The sequence below is a fragment of the Chelonia mydas genome, chromosome 6, assembly GCF_015237465.2.
Source record: "Chelonia mydas isolate rCheMyd1 chromosome 6, rCheMyd1.pri.v2, whole genome shotgun sequence".
In the NCBI taxonomy this organism is placed as follows: domain Eukaryota; kingdom Metazoa; phylum Chordata; order Testudines; family Cheloniidae; genus Chelonia; species Chelonia mydas.
In genome coordinates this window covers 17948838-17963847 of record NC_051246.2, presented here as the reverse complement: position 1 = coordinate 17963847, position 15010 = coordinate 17948838, and the positions used below count along the sequence as shown (strand labels likewise).

At 46.9% G+C, this 15010-nt stretch overlaps 1 long non-coding RNA gene across 1 annotated transcript; it reads left to right on the top strand.

Annotated features, from left to right (window-relative positions):
* On the top strand, positions 1-6580 carry LOC122466358. Its single transcript, XR_006291786.1, has 2 exons — positions 1-845; positions 5087-6580. It is a non-coding gene; the product is annotated as an uncharacterized LOC122466358 (long non-coding RNA).
* Positions 6581-15010: the final 8430 nt, after the last annotated feature.

Below are 15010 nucleotides of genomic sequence, written 5' to 3'. Positions count from 1 at the left end.
CGTTTGGGAGGGTTCCTGTTTCCCAAGTCTCCCATTCTGGCCTGTTTCCCAGAGCCGGGGAGGAAAGGGGGCGGCGAGAGGGAGGATGAGTCCACCTCTGTGGATCTGGGTGCCTGTAAGAGAGACAACATGGACCGGAGACAGAGACCATGCGCAGGGAGAAAATAATGTGAATTACTCTGTATCTTCATAAAGTATGCACAGCCCTGGGCACTTGAAGGCCCCTCTGTATCCCCAGTATATCTTCTGTATACAGCATGTGCCCTGTGACCCAGGGAGCCCTTGATGTCAGCTGGCAGAGGGCACAGGGCAGCATAAGGATTCCCTGGGTTGGCTACCTGCATAATAGCTCACCGAAGGGTGGCATGTGAGGTCTCTATCGAGAGCCAGTAGCCTACTGATTGTCACAGTCATTGTGAAATGTACATACAGGTAATATTTAAAGAGTCATGTATCTATAATAAAAATTATGTTCTTACGGTCTTTTAGTTAAGGCCGGTCACCAGGTAGTGACATACCTCGGAGATGTTCCTTTCAGACAGGAGGTAATAGACACCTATTTCCCTGTCTGGCCATTTGTGTGTTGTGCGCCTCTCAGTGGATGTCTATTTGCAAACTGAGCCAGGTCTAAATTGAGAGGCTGTACAAGAGAGGCAATCTATAGGGAGAAAGAAGCAGCAGGGGTGGGGGTGGCCTGTTGATGAATAAAGATAAAGAATTGGCTGGTATATCTTTGTGTGCAAGAGACACGCTGAATTCTTCACCAAGGAGGCCAACTGACTGTATTCTTCTCATGAAAGGAGGGTCCCAGCCAGCCTGGCTGTAAAACTCTGCAAGGATTTTGGGTGAGCAATATTCTACAAGACATGAGAGTATCTTGTGAATTAAGTCTAAGCTCTAGAATGCATGTTATGATTTTGTTTTATATGTAGTCATTTGTTTCCAGTACTTCCACTTGCTACTATTTGGATCTCTCTGCTTTGGTAAATAAACTTGTATTTGATTTCACTATAAACAAATCGAAGTCGTATGAATTGAGCAGAGTGGTGGTCTGAGGTGGAACTGATAAGCTGGGCCATATGGCTTCTTTGGAAGTAGCAGATTGGTGAAGTCTGTGAGTGTCTAGAGGGCCAGGGGGTGGGCACTCCAGTGGGATGCTTGGAGGGTGCCTGTTGCTAGCCTATAGAGAGCCTGCAGGGCTTGGGAGGTCTAGAGGGGAGTGATTGTGTTGCTTGTGGCTAATGGAGTTGGGGAGCTGACCTCCACCAGGCACAGACAAAGCTCCCTCACGCTAAGGGCAGGTGATAGCAAGGTGCTTTCACCCTTGTGTGACAGGCACACTTCCTTCACACAGCCCTGACAACATGTCTCAGCCCTGCCTTGGAAGGAATGGCTGGCTCTGGGAGTGAGCGGGACTCCTGTATGCCCTTGTCATCAGCCTCATCTCCTCATAGCACCATGGCACCAGTGGCCTGTGGCTGACAATGGCCAGAATCTCCTGCAGAAGCTGTGGGGTTTTGGGGAAGATGCTCGGGAACTTTCTGTGGGAAAATGTCCTTTTTGCATAGTCCAGAGTTTTCAGCAGGACCTCTCCCTGGCTGGCCAGCCTGGAAGACTCATGTCAGTTTCACTGCCTGAATTTCAGAATGTGAAATTGACAAAAGCCTCCCAGAGGGGGTGCCCAGTTGTAGTGCCTTGACTCTGTGCTGCCCCAGCTCTCAGCCTCCCTACCTCCTCCCCAGCTCTGGGGCTGAGGAGGCTGAATGCCCTGACTGGCTCTCTGCTTCTCTGGCTCTCAGAGATGGGGGAACCAGGAAGGTTGAGTGGCTGGGCTGCCAGAGCCAGGTGCCAGGGTGAGTGGTGGGGCTCTTTATCTGTTGCAGCTAGGTGGGAAGGCTCTTGTCAGTTTCACTTTCAGAAACTAACAAGTGTTTTGCAGATGGGCAGTTGAAAAGCTCCAAAGGAATTTTACTTGAGATCCCTTCCTGCAAACAATGTCACATGTTTGTCTTTTCCTCCTGGTATGGAAATTTTTCAAAAATGCGACATTGTCCACTGAAAGGGATTTCCATTTTCCAGCCAGCTCTAGGGAATATGTCTGTGTCCAGTTACCTTTTGCTGTGGTGTTATGACCACGATTTGTGACTGTAATGGTCCTTGTGAATTAGATCATCCATCTGGTGTGTGAGGAGGAAGCTATGTTTTGGGAAATGGGGCAATCAAGGCTGCTCTGGCCCTCTGGCCCCATCAGCAGTGAGTGGAGTTCCCTGTTTGAACAATAGGGTTTTGAATGGACTTACCTCTTCCCAAAGACTTTTTAGGGGGAGAAGAGGGGAGGCTGGAATTTCTTCCTTCTCCCCGCTCTCCAATCTCGGCCCACGACTTAAAGAGCTGCAATTTTCTCCAGCTGACCACCTGACATGGTGTCAGGAAAAGTCTGTTTTTAAAGGAGACCTGCTCTCTAAGGAAGGAGAGCCAGTTCACTGCCAGAAAGACAAGACATAGCTGGAGGCATCGGGGCAAGAAGCAACTTGCTGTTCCTCTAGGACACTGGCCAAAGCCCCAAGGACTCTCAGGAGGGATGAGAATTCCAAGGAGGTGAAGGTGGTGAACTGCATTCAGATGTTCATTGTTTTGTCTACTTCTGAATTTCTCCTGTGCTGTCTACAGGGTCTGTGTTTAAGAAGTTCCTTTGCAAAGCTTGTATTCCTTGCTTTATCTGCCATGTGTCCTCTAAAAGTTAAACTTCTGAGTGCACAGCTCTGGGGACAACATGCATAAACTATGGGTGGGAGGCCTGGGGGGCTCAGCACTGCTCTCGGGGTGGAGGGCAGTAGGACTGTGGGATCTCACATGCCGAAATGGGCACCAGAGAGGACATCTGCACCCCGGGAGTGTGCGTGAGAACTCAAAGCTAGAGACAGGTTTCAGGAGGCTGCTCAGAGCCAGCAGGCTTGAAAGCACAGGGAATCCTGACATTGGGTCCAATAGAGCTGACTGGTGATCAGCCACTAGAAGGGAACTCAGCCAGGGCTGTAACAGAGGCCAGAGAGGATTTAATTACCTCCGGCAAGCCATGGTGCAAATCCCAGAGGGAGGGCCTGACATGGGGACTGGGCTAATTCAGTTATCTCCATTGGGTTAATCCAGTTGTGTCCTGCCGAGAGGATTTTCCATGTAATATGGTGGATAGGGTAGCTCAGATCTGGACTGAGAAATCTCCCGGCATGAAGGCAGAGCAAGGTCTGGAGGGACGAAATGCCAGATCTTCTCTGCTTGAGTTTCAGCCTCTGCTGAGGGAGCATAGGGCTATGATCTGAGGGTTGGACTCAAGTTTCCTGGCTGGTGAAGGACAGCAGGCAAAATCCAGTGCTCAGGGAGAAAGTCCTTGGCCTGCTGCCCTTTGTCTGCTCTAGACACGGACCATGTGATGTGGACAATCTGGTTGTCTGTCAGCCCCTTTCAGGTCTCCCTGAGAACACTGTGGTGAGGCAGCTCTGGCAATGCCCGGAGTCCTCAGCTTTCTTAGGGCAGGATGCGAAGACTCTGGAGGTCAGTGGGAGCTCTTCGATTGACTTCAACAGGCTTTGGGCCAGGCCCTTCGACTGTCAGTTCTGTGGAGCCTCAGGGGGAATGTACAATAATATAGACATGAGTTCAATTCATTGAGGTTCAGATTCACAGCAGAGATGGTGAGCTTTGCAAGAGTTCCTTTAGAATTCAGTTCATACGTCATAGTCCAATGTCCAAATCTCATATTCAGGGTGTACCAGCATAACGGGGACTTCAGTCTTGTGACTCAAACTTCCCCTGGTGAAGCCTAAGCAGAGATGACAGAATCAGGACCCAAGGATCTTTTATACAATTTCATGTCTTTTGACAAGTTGGGATTTCTTCAGGGAACAAAAGGTAATTAGGATGACTTTGAAGGAGGTCCATCACCAGTACTTAGCTATATGAATTAACATAAGGCCATTCACAGTACATTTCAAAGAGAGATGAATACCGAGATATCCCATGTTTACAATAAATTTAAATGCAAGGATCTTCTTTTGACCTCTGAATTATCAGAATACAGCATAGACAGGGACTGTTGATTACATTGTCAGACCCTGCTCATACATATGTAAAAACACAAACATTATCTCCCCACATGTCTTTTGAGGGTTATTTATTTTGCAGGATGTTTAACCCTTTCTAGCCATGTGTCACAGAAGGGTAACACTAAGATCAGTTTTAGCTTATGCAATGGGGACTGAAAATCATTTGCCTTTGCAAGGAAGGAAATAAGAATATGTGTCACATCCTTCTTCAAAAGCCGGACAAGCATTTCATTCTCTAAAAGGAACTCTGTACGCAAACAGATGAGGTTTCACAAGAGGGTGCAGAGAAAACATGGGAGCCTTTGTCCAAGCTCTACATGAACAAGCAGAGCATTGTGGCTTTGGCATCCACGATCAAGGACACTGTGCAGCAGAGATTGTCTAATAGCTGGGATTTTCAGCAAGGAGCTTTCAGAACAAACAGCCAATATCTTAGCTAGCGCTGGACCAGGCAAATCTAACCGGCACGGCAACGTGAGCTAGTGAAAATTAACTGCCAAAAAACTTTGCTATTGCAGTGTTAAGGTTGCCCAGTAGTGCCTCGTGCCCTTCAAGATCATGGAGAGAGATTAAATTTAAACCTCTGAAAACTAAGAAATTAAGAGTTATGGTACATGACACCCTCCCCACACAACCTTAACTCTGCCCTCCTGGAACTGGTAATAGCCACTAGAAATGGCTCAGTCAGGGTGGTGCCACAATAAGTGGATGCAAATCACCCAGCAAGAAAATAGTGGCAGCAGATGTGAGAAGGAGGAAAGAAAACATTCCCAGGGGGAAAAGGGAAGCATCATTTTAAGAGCGCAGAGTTCCCATGGGAAAAAGGGGGTAGGTGAGGCAAAGGCAGACTCAGAGCAAGTGAGGTCTGCTCAGCTAGTAGAAATGTGCAAGAAAACCAAGAAACAATGACAGTGAAAACATGTTTGTACAACAAAGGAATTAAGGAGATGACCTCACTCACCTTCCCTTGGTTTTTTTTCCAGAGATCTGTGTCCAGAGAAAGCATCATGAGCAGGCTGGGCTGTTAATCTCAAAATCTGCAGTACTATTGTTAGATTTAAAATTGATTCAGGGGCAGAAAGGTCTGTGATTTGTGAAGCGTCTTTTAAGAAGAGCCCTAGCTCTGACCCAGAGTAACCAAGGGCAGAGCTCAGTAGCCTAGAGGCACAGATAAATGAGCCAACCTTATCAGAGCTTGCGAGAGTAATTCTAGAAGGATGGACTATGTAAAAAATCCCAGGTCCTTCCAAACACAAAATCCCTTTGGGAATACAGTGATGGAATTCCTGCATCTCATGGGATTCTGTCCAAAGGACACCATTGTCATGATGCCACACAGCGTGAGATCACAAATACTAAGCATTATCCACAGTGCTCTTCTGGGTATGGAGAAGTGTAAGAACAAAGCCCGAGATGCCATGTTGCAGCCAGGCAGGAATGCTCCTTTGAAGATAAGGTATCCTAGTGTGGAATCTGCAGTCAGGTGAGGAAACAAGAACCTCTGTTTGCCTTTGGTTTAAAATTGGTACAGATCTGTTTGAATTAAGTGGGAATGATCCTCCATTATTAGTGGACAACTACTCAATTAAAAAAAAATTGAGATGTTGCACAACACATCAAGTAGCAATGTAATAACAAACACTGTGAATTGCAGGTAGCTCATCATGTGATTCCAGAAGAATCACAGATAAAGGTGCCCACAAGTCACAAATTATTTTTATTATAGTAACATGTAGGGGCCCCAGTTGTGGACCAGGCACAGTACAAAACACCACAGATAGTTCCTGCCCCAGAAAGCTGACAATGTGAGTATATGACAAGACAAGAGACAACAGATGGATGCAGACAGGTAGGGGAGCACAAGGAAACAATGAGAAAATACTGGTCAGCATAATAGGTAGTTGATCTCAGTACGACATTGTCAAGTTTTTTGAAAGCCAATAGCTCAATTTAACCATTCCCTTTGATATCTCAGTTCAGCCACGTTATGTCACATCCTTTCGATGCACAATCAAATAGGTTAGCAGAAGAGTAGTACAAATAGCAAAAAAACTTGAGCAGATGAAAACAAAAAGTGGCAGATTCAGTGGATCCCAAACTTAGTACTGTCAGAATATTGCAACCCATTTATCACTGCTTTATTTGGATCCCCAGCGAGATACTTGTGGGCAGAAGGACAAAAACCTAGCACCAACATATGAAAAAGTTCTTGAGCCATAATCAAGGAACGCTGAAGTAGTTTACCAAAGAGCTACATACCAGGAGACAAGAACAGTGGAAGTTCTATGACAGGAATGCCAAATTGCTACCTCCACTGTGAGTGGGAGAATGTCAGATTCCAAACCCACTGCTGGACCATCCTCATTAAGGTCCATCATAACCACCGCTCAGTCCTCCACAGGAGAAGAGGTATTGGCTCTGTTTCTTGAGGAACATCCAGAATGTTGCTGGAAGTGCTTGGATGCTGCCAAGAATTGGTTCTGAATGGAAAAATGCTAATTCATCACAACTGTTCATGAAACAAGGTTGGCTTTGATGACTTTCCCAACTTGAGAAAATGTGGAGGAAAAAAATTTCAAAATTGTCAAAACATTTCCACATTTTCAAAATGAAAAGTTCTGGTTTTCCAGTTCAAAATAACTTGTTTTTTTAAATGTAAGCTAACTGGACTGAAAAGAAAAGAAGTTGAAATTGCAATGAACTGTTTCAAAATTATTGAAACATTTCAATTGACCACCTCCCACAAAATTAGTTTTTCTGTTTGCAAAATTTTTTTGAGATTACAACTTTTTGTCCTGATTCAAGATGGGGAAAAATTTCTAACTCTTGAAAAATACTTGCAGGGTGGAAAAACCATTTCCCGCCCAGGTCTCACAAGTAACAACGGCCCACTCAGTCTGACATCTTATTCGTCATGGACTTCAACCTGGTGGCCACCATCTCCACCATCCTGGCCTCCTATGGCTCCATTGCTGTTGCCCGTATTGGACCCCAGTTCTGAATTTTTACTGTTTTGGACATAGCTAATGGGTTTTGGTCTCTGCCACTAGCTACCTCGTGTCAGTATAAAACTGCATTCACATGGGAGAGCAGACAATTCTGCTGGACAGTCCTACCCCAGGGATATAGGAACTCCCCTGCAATTTTTCACAGATACATGAGACAGGCTCTGGAGAGGGTGGATTCAGCAAGGTGAATACAATATGTAGACGACCTGTTGTTAATGTCAGGGACAGAGGAAGAAGACAGGGAACTAACCGAGCAGGTCCTTCAAGCTTTGGCAAGAGCAGGATTGAAGGTCAATGGGAAAAAGGCTCAGATGAGACAGACAAGAGTGACCTACTTAGGAGTGGAAGTGTCTCAGATGGGAAGGGAAATCGATAAGGGACGGGTGCAACTGATCCAGTCCCTGCCACTGCCTACGGATGTTAAAAGCTTGCAAAGTTTTCTGGGTCTAACTGGATTTTGCAGGGATTTTGTGGTCAATTATGCAGAAATAGCCCAGCCTCTATTTGACCTAACCCGAGCCTCAACTTGGGAATGGTCAGAAGAGTGTACTGAGGCAGTGAGAGTGCTAAAGGAAAACCTGGCCAGTGCTCCAGTGCTGGCCTCCCCGGATGGGGAGAAATTCTTTTATCTGTACCCTTTGGTATCGGACACTACCATTGGTTGTGCATTAACACAGGAGTATGGAGCAAAGGACCGACCTGTGGCCTTTGCCTCTCGACTTTTGAGTGCTGTGGAACTGAAGTATGGATGGTGTGAAAAGGTGCTGTTGTGCTCCTACTGGGGGGTAGGGAAATTTAAATACCTTACGGGAATGCAGAAAGTAATAGTCCGATCTCATCATGACCCCCTGCGGCTGTTAAACATGCACACAATGTTACAGGGACAAGTGAGTGGGCAGCATATTGCCCAATGGTTGCTGGCTCTACAGGCAGAAAACATTAAAGCAGAGTGTTAAAGGAACCCATAGTCTGGGTAGCTGGATTACATCTGGCTGGCACCCCACACCAATGTAAAGCCAGCCCAGGTAAAACCCAACATCAGGTGTTTCGGGAGGCTAACCCCAATCAGGTAAAGGAAGGGACACTGGTATGATTTTTGGATGGAAGTTGTAGGTATCAAGGGGGACGGAAAACTGCAGGCTTAGCTGTTGTGGGAATCAGAGGCAATGAGACAGTCAGCACCATTGGTTTCTCACTAGAAGCAAGATCAGCTCAGGAGGCAGAACTGGCAGCCTTGCTAACAGCTTTAAATGAAGTGGATCCCAAATTTGAGCCAGAATGTTGGGTGGTGGTAGATTCAGATTATGTATTTCGTGGTGCCACATTAATGCTGAGATGGTGGGCAGATAATCATTTCAGGGCAACAGACGGCTCCACAATCAAGCATGCTACCTGGTGGAAGCGAGTGGAGGAGCTCAGTCACAGGATCAATGTGATAAAGGTGAAGGCACACAAGAAAACAGGACCCCTAAGCAAAGGAAATAATCTGGCTGATGTAGAGGCCAAGCAGGCTGCAACAGAGGCACCCCCATGGCCCTGGGAGCCAGAAGAGAGTGTGCCTGTAGCAGTGTTAACAAGGAGCGGGGTGGATACAGATCAGGCAGGGCGAATTCGAGAGTTGCAGGAATCTGACCCAGGACTGGAAGGCATCATGAAACTTGGGGACAGGCATGTGCCAAAGGTGGAACTAATGGAAGGGATTTGGTGTGTCTTAACAACTGAGGGACCAGTAATGTTGTGCCCTCAGGGAAGTTGGACGGCTTTCTTAAGCTGTGTCAAGGTTCCTTCCCCACTCTGAACTCTAGGGTACAGATGTGGGGACCTGCATGAAAACTCCTAAGCTTACTTTTACCAGCTTAGGTTAAAACTTCCCCAAGGTACAAACTAATTTTACCCTTTGCCCTTGGACTTCCACTGCCACCACCAAACTTTATCTGGGTTCCTGAAAAAAACGTAGTTTGGAAACGTCTTTCCCCCCAAAATCCTCCCAACCCTTGCACCCCACTTTCTGGGGAAGGTTTGGTAAAAATCCTCACCAATTTGCATAGGTGACTACAGACCCAACCCTTGGATCTTAGAACAATGAAAAAGCATTCAGTTTTCTTACAAGAAGACTTTTAATAGAAGTAAAAAGGAATCACCTCTGTAAAATCAGGATGGTAGATACCTTACAGGGTAATTAGATTCAAACATAGAGAATCCCTCTAGGCAAAACCTTAAGTTACAAAAAAGACACACAGACAGGAATATTCATTCTATTCAGCACAGCTATTTTCTCAGCCATTTAAAGAAATCATAATCTAACGCATATCTAGCTAGGTTACTTACTAAGTTCTAAGACTCCATTTCTGTTCTGTCTCCGGCAAAAGCATCACACAGACAGACACAGACCCTTTGTTTTTCTCCCTCCTCCCAGCTTTTGAAAGTATCTTGTCTCCTCATTGGTCATTTTGGTCAGGTGCCAGCGAGGTTACCTTTAGCTTCTTAACCCTTTACAGGTGAGAGGAGTTTCCTCTGGCCAGGAGGGATTTTAAAGGGGTTTACCCTTCCCTTTATATTTATGACAAGCTGGGTGCATGGAAGCTTGGCAGGGGGACACCCCGGGTTTGAGGAGGCACTGGGAACTTTAAAAAGGTTTTGCTGGTGGCCAGGAATGGCAGCTGATTTAAAATCACATCTGGAACGTTGTTTGGACTGTGCCAGGAACAGCCCACCTCACAAGGTGCTAAGGGGAGAATTAATGAGACAAGCCCCAAGGGGACCATGGGAAAGACTACAGATTGACTACACAGGACCCCTACCACCAGATCACAGGAAAAACCGATTCATGTTGGTGGTAGTGGATGCTTTCAGCAGGTGGGTGGAAGCTTTCCCCACAAAGTATCAAACTGCCCAGGTAACTGGTAAATGAGATATTCACTCGCTGGGGGGTCCCAAAGGTGATTGACTTAGACCAAGGAGCAGCTTTCCGGTCAGATCTGTTAGGGGAGCTATCAGCCCTCACTGGAATCACACAGTTGTTCCATATTGCTTATCACCCACAGGCTGCGGGGCAAGTGGAACGCATGAACCGCACCATTAAAAGTGAGCTAAGAAAGGGAGTGGAAATGGGAGGAAAAAACTGGTCACAGTTACTGCTCTTTGTCTTAATGAGAATAAGGGCCCGAAAATCAAAGGGCACAGGATTTTCTCCATATGAAGCTCTCATGGGAAGGCCCATGGAACGGTGGGAAAATCTACTTACCCCAGTACCTGGGGAAGTCACTACACACGGCTTAACACAAGAATGGATTTTAACTCTAATCGAACATGTAAAACAAGTACAGCAGGTGGTGGCCTGGCAAGACGAGCAAGGAGCAGCAAGAGTCAAAGCATGGTATGACCTGCCTGGGGAGCGTAATCTACCCATGGTGGGAGATCTAGTGATGTACAAGATTCCAGGTCAACACCATCCGTTCCCAGCTCCTAAAAGGAAGGGCCCCTACCTTGTCCTTGACCAATTAGGGCCCAGTCTGCTATTACTGGGTACAGAGAATGGAGGATGGAAGTGGGTTCACTACATGCAAATAAAAAGGTACAAACAGGGGATTGGGAAAGGGGACGTGTAAATTTTGTTATGTGTGTATTACAGGTTAATTCAAAAAGGAGAAAAGGATGAAAATTCCCTGGCCCTGGATGGAACAATTACTAGTGCTAATCACAATTGTCACATTTACAAATTCTATTCAGATCCCACGATGTGAAGTGTCAAAAGGAGGAAACACATGGATGGCTACACATGCAACCTGTGACAATAAAGCTAATGAAGACTATGAGAATCTCCCCATAGAAAGACGTACCACTAATACTCCAACAGGAATTTGGCAGTGTCGGTATATAGTTTATGGATTAGATGGGGGAATCCCAACCTGGTGGAGAATATCAAATTTATCAGAAAATATCGCATGGTACTCCCTGGGTGCTGCCATGATTAATGATAGTGGAAAACACAGTTACCCAGCTATGTGGTTTGTTACAGAGGGTCCAAAGAATATAACCCTCTGGTCTCCTGGAGCAAATGAACCCTCTTGGGAAAATAGGGCCCCACATTTAGGGTGTGATGTTACCATATGTAACCACAATGGTACTTCCATGGAAGATAATCCCCGAAGGTGTGATTGTTATGTACATATTACATTAGGCGTAAAATCCCCTTTGGGACGCTGGGTGTATGATGAGTTAACCATTTTACAGAATGTAACCCTACAGGTGATATGGATGCCAAGTTGGAAGAATCCAAATTTAAAGTGGCCACAGCCTGGAACCAAGAATATTCCCCGACGAGCAAATGTCTGGGAGCCATTGTGGGAGCAGGTGCAGCCAGCACTTTTTGACGTGTCCTTTCACTCTATTACATGGGTGGTACGCCTCAAGGAATGGTGGGTGGACCAAATCCATCCTAATTGTAGTATGTACATAAAAGGATTGAAACAACAATTCAATGGGTGGGTGAGGGGACACACCTGGAATCGTCGTCGGAAAAGGGAATTGTTGGCAGCGGGGAACATGGAATGTGGGGGACGAGTGGGTAACCAAACAATTAGTAAGCCAAAATATGAAATTTCAACAACAAATTAATGAATTAATGGCACAGCAACAATCGGCAGTTGCCACAGGGTGGACAGCAGTAGAGGTAAATTTGCAGTTAACTCGTTGGGCAGGGGACCTGGTGACATGGGTAGGGGATGGCTTCAGAAGACTAACATGGGGAGAAGTGTGCGTAGGTATTCAAAATGCTCAGGTAATAATGTTAATGGATATTATGAGAGATGCTTGGTCAGAACAATGGCCTTCAGTATTAAATCGGGAGGCTAGCCCATATTTATCCACAATTGCAAAAACATACCCATCTACCTGGAAAATAACATCCCCGACCTGTGGGGACAGTTCTTGTGTAATGGTTACTATGATACCATGGGAAGGAAATGCAAATAAGGTGATTCCCTTGAACCCTATGGGAGTATGTAGGGAAGGGGGAGTGCGTTGGGAGCCACTAGGAAATAGGTGGTGGGGGGGTGGAATGGGGTAAATTGGACTGTCATCACATTAAGCAGTTGTATATCCAGAGGAGGAGTATGGATGTGCCCCTCTCCTGTGACTATGGAGGAGCAGGATCAATGGCCTATTGCAAAGGGGGGGCATTTAGGGGTAATGTATATGGGGTACAGTGTATTCTGTTGGGAATGTATGCAATCCTGCAATATAACACTAGGCCCTGGTCTACACTAGGACTTTAGGTTGAACTTAGCAGCGTTAAATCGATGTAAACCTGCACCCGTCCACACGATGAAGCCCTTTATTTCGACTTAAAGGGCTCTTAAAATTGATTTCCTTACTCCACCCCTGACAAGTGGATTAGCGCTTAAATTGGCCTTGCCAGGTCGAATTTGGGGTACTGTGGACACAATTCGACGGTATTGGCCTCCGGGAGCTATCCCAGAGTGCTCCATTGTGACCGCTCTGGACAGCACTCTCAACTCAGATGCACTGGCCAGGTAGACAGGAAAAGAACCGCGAACTTTTTAATCTCATTTCCTGTTTGGCCAGCGTGGCAAGCTGCAGGTGACCATGCAGAGCTCATCAGCAGAGGTGACCATGATGGAGTCCCAGAATCACAAAAGAGCTCCAGCATGGACTGAACGGGAGGTACGGGATCTGATCGCTGTGTGGGGAGAGGAATCCATGCTATCAGAACTCCGTTCCAGTTTTCGAAATGCCAAAACCTTTGTCAAAATCTCCCAGGGCATGAAGGACAGAGGCCATAACAGGGACCCGAAGCAGTGCCGCGTGAAACTTAAGGAGCTGAGGCAAGCCTACCAGAAAACCAGAGAGGCGAACGGCCGCTCCGGGTCAGAGCCCCAAACATGCCGCTTCTATGATGAGCTGCATGCCATTTTAGGGGGTTCAGCCACCACTACCCCAGCCGTGTTGTTTGACTCCTTCAATGGAGATGGAGGCAACCCGGAAGCAGGTTTTGTGGACGAAGAAGAAGATGATGATGATGATGATGAGGTTGTAGATAGCTCACAGCAAGCAAGCGGAGAAACCGGTTTTCCTGACAGTCAGGAACTGTTTCTCACCCTGGACCTGGAGCCAGTACCCCCCGAACCCACCCAAGGCTGCTTCCTGGACCCGGCAGGCGGAGAAGGGACCTCCGGTGAGTGTACCTTTCAAAATACTATACATGGTTTAAAAGCAAGCATGTGAAAGGATTACTTTGCCCTGGCATTCGCGGCTCTCCTGGATGTACTCCCAAAGCCTTTGCAAAAGGTTTCTGGGGAGGGCAGCCTTATTGCGTTCTACATGGTAGGACACTTTACCACTCCAGGCCAGTAACACGTACTCAGGAATCATTGTACAACAAAGCATTGCAGTGTATGTTTGCTGGTGTTCAAACAACATCTGTTCTTTATCTCTCTGTGTTATCCTCAGGAGAGTGAGATATCATTCATGGTCACCTGGTTGAAATAGGGTGCTTTTCTTCAGGGGACACTCAGAGGAGCCCGTTCCTGCTGGGCTGTTTACCTGTGGCTGAACAGAAATGTTCCCCGCTGTTAGCCACGGGGAGGGGGGAGGGCTGAGGGGGTAGCCATGCGGTAGGGGGAGGCAAAATGCGACCTTGTAACGAAAGCACATGTGCTATGTATGTAATGTTAACAGCAAGGTTTACCCTGAAAGAGTGTAGCCACTGTTTTATAAAATGTGTCTTTTTAAATACCGCTATCCCTTTTTTTTTCTCCACCAGCTGCATGTGTTTCAATGATAACAGGATCTTCTCCTTCCCAGAGGCTAGTGAAGATTAGAAAGAAAAAAAAACGCGCTCGTGATGAAATGTTCTCTGAGCTCATGCTGTCCTCCCACACTGACAGAGCACAGACGAATGCGTGGAGGCAAATAATGTCAGAGTGCAGGAAAGCACAAAATGACCGGGAGGAGAGGTGGCAGGCTGAAGAGAGTAAGTGGCGGGCTGAAGAGAGTAAGTGGTGGGCTGAGGACAGGGCTGAAGCTCAAATGTGGCGGCAGCGTGATGAGAGGAGGCAGGATTCAATGCTGAGGCTGCTCGAGGACCAAACCAGTATGCTCCAGTGTATGGTTGAGCTGCAGCAAAGGCAGCTGGAGAACAGACTGCCACTACAGCCCCTGTGTAACCAACCGCCCTCCTCCCCAAGTTCCATAGCCTCCACACCCAGACGCCCAAGAACACGGTGGGGGGGCCACCGGCCAACCGGCCACTCTGCCACAGAGGATTGCCCAAAAAAAAAGAAGGCTGGCATTCAATAAATTTTAAAGTTGTAAACTTTTAAAGTGCTATGTGGCATTTTCCTTCCCTCCTCCACCACCCCTCCTGGGCTACCTTGGTAGTCATCCCCTATTTGTGTGATGAATGAATAAAGAATGCATGAATGTGAAGCAACAATGACTTTATTGCCTCTGCAAGCAATGATTAAAGGGAGGAGGGGAGGGTGGTTAGCTTGCTGGGAAGTAGAGTGAACCAAGGGGCGGGGGGTTTCATCAAGGAGAAACAAAGAGAACTTTCACACCGTAGCCTGGCCAGTCATGAAACTGGTTTTCAAAGCTTCTCTGATGCGCACCGTGCCCTCCTGTGCTCTTCTAACCGCCCTGGTGTCTGGCTGCGCGTAACCAGCAGCCAGGCGATTTGCCTCAACCTCCCACCCCGCCATAAACGTCTCCCCCTTACTCTCACAGATATTGTGGAGCACACAGCAAGCAGTAATAACAGTGGGAATATTGGTTTCGCTGAGGTCTAAGCGAGTCAGTAAACTGTGCCAGCGCGCCTTTAAACGTCCAAATGCACATTCTACCACCATTCTGCACTTGCATCAGCCTGTAGTTCAACAG